Source organism: Ipomoea nil, unplaced genomic scaffold (assembly GCF_001879475.1).
Source record: "Ipomoea nil cultivar Tokyo-kokei standard unplaced genomic scaffold, Asagao_1.1 scaffold3162, whole genome shotgun sequence".
NCBI lineage: Eukaryota > Viridiplantae > Streptophyta > Magnoliopsida > Solanales > Convolvulaceae > Ipomoea > Ipomoea nil.
In genome coordinates this window covers 960,962-967,500 of record NW_017619590.1, presented here as the reverse complement: position 1 = coordinate 967,500, position 6,539 = coordinate 960,962, and positions in this window count along the sequence as shown.

Sequence of the window (6,539 nt, the reverse complement as noted above, 5' to 3'; positions counted from 1 at the left end):
TTCGCCGACGAAAACAAATTCCATTTAGAGAATTGGGCCTATTTGTTTTGCATTTAGAAAAGGTAATGTGTATAAATAATGGAAATATACAAAATGGAAATGGAATTTTAACAGAGAGGATTTTGGTGCTAATAGAGAGAGAGCGGGACAGTAGATGGGGAAAATGGTAACGGGCATAAAGGGTTAGGGTTTAGACATTTGGAGTTAGAGGAAATTGTAGGGCGGACAAAAACAAATTCCTTTCAAAGAATTGCTGGAAAAAATAGCTTAAAATGGCATGTTAAGTGGCTATTTTGTGGTACAATTATCAGTGGGGTCCACTTTCAATTTGGGTCGGGTCAAAGCGGATTCGGATTCTTCGTAGTGAGACGAAGAGATTGATATATTGTACTCTCAAAACGGATAATGGGTGAATGAGATATTGATTCTCAATGTAGACCCATTTGGGTTGGAAAAATGAAGGGAAAAAGTGAGCTTTGTCCCACGTTGGTTTGGGAAGAGGATTTGCCCCAATATTTATGCAAGAGTCTTTTAAAGGCTTATTGAATGTATAGTATATAGGCTCTCTTTTGCGTGTAGGGGGGTGATAGCCATATTTTATGTACATCTTTATAATATTTTTGCATTAATTAAGTACTATTATATAATAATTATTTATTCTTAGCGTTTAATTAATTAATTAGTGTTTTATAATAATAACTATCCTTCTCTCCCTAATAATCCTAAGTAGAAAATGTTCATTCTTTCCCCCACTAGATTATTTTTTAAAGTTGTTATTAAACACTGTTCATATACTTTCTCAACCTACTGAAACACAAAAAACCAATAACGCCTCCACTAAGGCTCGAACTCACAAACTTCCAAATGGAAGTCCAACCCAAGGACCATTAAACCACATAGTCTTGGTATGCTTATGTTATTTAGTTTGTCGGTTTGTCTTAGATTATTTAGTAGTTAGGCGTAATTAAACCGTGTGTGCTTTAGTTACCAACAACTAAGGGGAAACGGAAATGAAATAATTTCACGACGAATATTCAATTGCATATTAATTTCTTTTTGAATCAATGATCAATGTAAAATTCCAGTGGTGGAGCTTTACTAACCAAGGTTTTCAATTATAAGTGCCTTCAATATATTATTTTCATTGCTTTATTCGTTCATTTAAATTTCTTGTTTATTTAAATTCTCTTTTATTTAATCTTTATTCTCGTTATATTCCAAACCCCCCATCATTTCCTTGAGCACAAAAGTTAAACTAATTACTCCTCGTGGGGTCGACCCTTATTCCCGCCACTACGTTTGGCCAGTAAGCTGGCCGAACTGAAGCTCCTGTTACGGAGTTAATTCTTTGAATTAATTCCATTTTTAAATTTTAAATTAAAATCCATGTTAATGGTTGCTGTTACAGGAGCTGTAGGGGTGCCCTTAAATGCCTAAATTAAAAGCTATTCAACTCCTCAACCCCTATATAAGAAAGAGTTAGGTAGTAGAATTTTACACATAGAACAAGAAAGTTTATTTTCAGCCTCAAAACTCTCTGCTTCTACACTTTCTTTAGCTTACTGTGTTCATAATCTTGCTCTAGTTCGCCGGATTCCTTTTTTGGGTGCTCAAACATTGAATCGTAGCAAGTTTTATCCTGGGAAGCCTAGGCTACAATGCTCCTACCACTTGTGGGAGGTAGCAAATAAGGTTTTAAGGAAATAGTGATCACTTACTCTTGCTAAAAACCCTACACCAAACACGAGCGAAATTTCTTCATCTTTCCTTCCCTTTCTCTACAGAAAATAATAATCTTATTTCATAGGATTATTATTTGGTTTTCACCAACGGAATCCCAACAAGAATTTGGTATATTTGTTTTTAATGTAGAAAATGTAAGGACTATACAATATGGAATTGTAGGAAATGGAAATGGAAATAAAAATTCCATACAAAGTAGCCCTTAAATTATATTTTGTTTACATGATTGTATTTGGAGGAAAAAGGATAATATTCAATAGGGTATCGAAAAGCGAGATATCGAATATGAATTATATTTCATTTTTAGTTCTTAAAATGTATATATTTTAGGAATTGTATTTAAGTTTAGGTTCGTTTTAGAAATAGAAATTACGTAAGCATTCAAATTATCGAAATATTGTACCCTATATAATAAAAGATATTTATTTTCAAGGATAGCATATTCTTGAGAATAGTATTTTCAAAAATATATAAACTTACAAAATGATGGAATAATCGTATTCATAGGAATTCTCTACCATTCTAAGCATGTTCCATGAATCAAACGTGTTGTTAGTCTTTTAGATTCATGTGTATTTTATTCTTCTTTGTTGAATCTTTCAATTGCAATTTGGCATTCTATTAGTTTTGACACATCCCTGATGGTTTTTACGCCCATGCAAACCATAGAATTTGGAAATATAGCTTGTAGGAATGATGAGAACATGGGGTCGAGTAAGATGTTCGATAGCTAGTACCATTTTAGCTTCTTGAGATTGTGTCTTTGATATTTGGATTAGAGGTGGACATTTCGGAATTTGGTTCGGTTCTTTTCGATTTCAGTTTCGGTATTTCAGTGTTTGAAAAATGATACCATTTGGTTTAACATTATAGTTTGGTTCGGTTTGAAAAAGTTTGGTTTCTATTCGAAATTGGTTCGGTTCGGTATACGGTTCACTTTAAGAACCCCAAATTTTAATATTTCATAATTCTACAAACACACCACCAAACAATACATATTCACATAGTCCAAATTCAAAGTCTTATTTTATAACAAAATAGCAATCCAAAGTTCAAACACACTACTAAGTACTAATTAGTAATTACCAAATATCAGTTGATTTTTTTACATAACCGACTCTTTAGTGTGCTCACTCGGAATGTTTTATTGACAAGATCAAGAATCATCTATATGTATAGTTAATATTTGGAGAACAAGTGTCAAGTACTATATAGCTAATTTTTAGACACAATCTGTCATTGCAATTGCACTAGAATATTATTTCCAATGCACTGGAGATATATTCCAGTACTAGAAAATCATTCTAGTACGTGCACTGGAAATCAAAATTAGAATGATGTTAAAGAGAGATACGAATGAGAATAGGAACTGAAAGGTGGAGCAGGCATCAAGGGACTTGGATTTACTTCTTTATTATTAGTAGTAGTATTATTATTATATTTATATTTATAAAAAATAACAAAAACAAACGGTATTCGGTTAGGTTCGGTTTTTTACAAAACCATTTGGTTTGGTACGATTTTTAACCAAACTGTTCGGTATACAAGAATCCATTACCGTTCGGTTTTCGGTATATTACTAGTTCGATTTGGTATGGTTTGGTTTGGGAAAATTGAACCGAATTGCCCACCCCTAATTTGGACAAGTACAAAACTCAAGGAAAATACAAGACATTGAATTAAAATAATGAGAAGATGATGATGACCAAACATAAGTTGTTCCACTCTTTTTTAAGCTTTGAGGAATTGTTGTTCAAATCCATCAAATCTTTTGGAACATGGGATGTGCCACGAAAGTTTGAATCACATCCTCGCATGATGCCATGTATGAAACACTTGTTTAATCACACGTGGTTTGCCCAAGCGGTACGTAGGCACTACTATATGTTGGCATGCTCATGCTTGCGTGCAAGGCTAATAGGAGTAGTGTGGGCGCATCACGCAAAACACATAACCCCATGTAAGGTTTCCAACATGACTACACCTCTAGCCTTATCCCGTGCCCCACCTTCTACTAGATTAAGGATAACCACATCCCAAGTGCCTGAACAACCCGAGGAAAATAGGGAGAAATACCTAATTCAAGATGTCACCCAAAATGGGCGTTAGAATTAAAGATCTTTCGACATAGAATTAGAGCAAGGGATTGTCCCACTTTCGTGACAGCGCCTCAATCCCAAACTCTTAAGCTCAATGGCATCATTGGTTCCCAATCTCCCAACTTCCGATGGTTAGATTGTGTTGTCAAGATGGAAGCTCGAGTTCCTCACCAAACTTTCATTGCAGTGGTTTACTCTCCAAAAATAAGCGAATCCTTGCTGCACACCAAGAATTAACAAGATTAAAAAACAAGCGTTAAATTTTGATAAGCTAAAGTGCAATATAAGACGTAGTTATAGCCTATATGTCCCTTAAAACTTTATAATTTTTGTAATATAGAAGTCTTTTTTTTTCATGGTCAAAATCGCGTAAGTGTTAAGTATAAGTAGGATTTAACATAACAAGACTTGGATGCTAATGTAATGAAGAAGTCACTAGCAACAAAGGTGAGCAACAACAGGAGTTTATACAAGTCTTAACAACAAGGATTTCGGGCTGGCGTATTTGCTAATTAACATCACCATCAGCAGCAAGACTTTATCAACATCGGAAGTTTATAGCAGTAAAACTTTGCAAAGAACAAGAGGAGTTGTGTAGCATAGGGGTTTTCAAGTCGCAGCAAGAGTCTTGCGGAGTAGTACAAGTTTAAGATGATGACTTATGGCTTACATCAACACAAGAGTTAATACCATCTGAGGTCCTCCGAGTATAGTGGTTTTGCCATGTTTAGTCCTAAACTTTCAAATTGACCATTTATGGTCCTTCGATTTTCAAATTTAACCATTCGTGGTCCAAGTTAACCACATATGGTCCTTCAAGTTTCGAAATTTAACCAGTCGTGGTCCTCTTGAAAGGACCATGGTTGGTTAAAATTTAATAGTTGAAGGACCATGGGTGGTTAACTTGGACCACGAATGGTTAAATTTGAAAGTCGAAGGACCACAAATGGTCATTTTGAAAGTTTAGGACTAAACGTGGCAAAACCACTATACTCGGAGGACCTCAGATGGTATTAACTCTCAACACAACAAGAATTCTTAGCAGAAGTTTTCGACAAGCAGTAGAAGTTGAGAATATCAAAGGTTTATGCTAGCACTAGAAGCTTGAACAAATGTAATTTTCAACCGCATGAATTTTACTACACAACAAGACTTTTTAAGAACCAATAGCACGAATTTCTCGATAAGTAGCAGAGCTTATTTTCAAGCATGATAAGCATGAGAACTTTTTGACCTACATTCTCCACTTATTCCTTAATGCATTTGAAATGTTGCACATTATCCAAGGAGGATACATGCCTTTTTTCGGAAAGGTTCTTGAAAAACTACAACAGTCAGATTTTGAGGACATGTTGCAAATAACCATTGGACACTGGCTATATATGTCAAATCCGCACAAATATTTTAATGGCAAGTGGACAAGTTCAAATTTTTTTCCTTCCAACTGACAGATTAGAAGATACAACTATAAATAGCTTGAATGTTGAAGAAAAGAGACACAGAAGATATATTCAGATTCACAAGTTCGAGAATTAAAAAGCTCAAGCCGCAATTAGTCAACCCCAAAGAGACATAAGCGCATCGAAGATCTATTTAGATTATTCAAGTCTCATAGTTAGAATTTAAACATTTCTGTTGAACATTGGTATCTCTACCGTGTCCCACATATGCATGCAATTCTTTGTAGTCATTCCTAATCAATTGTTAGGGCAAGCATCTATCTTTTTTTTTTTCTTTTTTTTTTTCTTCTCCATACCCATGGGACACAAAATCTTCTTGGCATCATATGTACTCTTCGAAAGTTCATTACCATCTGGAAGCACATTCTTTAATATCTCAAGTAAGGTAGTAAAACTTTGTCACTCCACTCATTCCGATTTTTCAAGTTGAATAATTTCAAAACAACAGATAACCAGGTATATTTACTACACCCCGACCACAAAAGTTGCTTTGAATCATTCAATAATTCATCCAACTTGTTCGATCGATCGGTGAAGTATTCTCCAACATCACGAAACATTTCATCCAACCTATCTTCAGAATCATCATCTTTATTTGCTTCGTTGTCAACATATATGTTAGATGTACTAGCCATCGCCCCTTCACCGTGCCATTTCTTGTTTGTATAATTTAGATTAATTCCATTACTGATTAGATGATCAAATATGTGCACTTGATTTTCTTAGAATACAACACTTTTTACAAAGACAAAAGAACCTGTCATTATTATTCGGAAGACTACGTTTTGCAAAGTCTTAAAATTGTCTAACTCCATCTTCATATTCCTTACTAATTCGAGAAGTATTCATCCAACTTTTATTAATCACAAGCCCATCTAAAATAATATTAACCCCAATTAAAATTTTGTTAACAATAATTCAACAAGTTTCTAAAATAATTAATAATAATACAATGAAAAAAAAACTAATTTAAACATAGAACACGGTATGACTAATTACTGGATGCATAAGGGAAAGTCGATTCCAGAAAAAATACATAGATCACGGTGTGGCCACAAGGGAAAGCCGAAAGTCCAATGAAAAAACAGAAAAACATCTTACCTCAAGATAAATTTGTCCACGTCAATAAACAATCCCCGATTTGATCTAATCACCTACAAGTTTTATTTGTAAATCAATATACGAAATGGATATTGTCCAACAAGGTAGTTAATTTGATTGAATAAAATTAAAAACC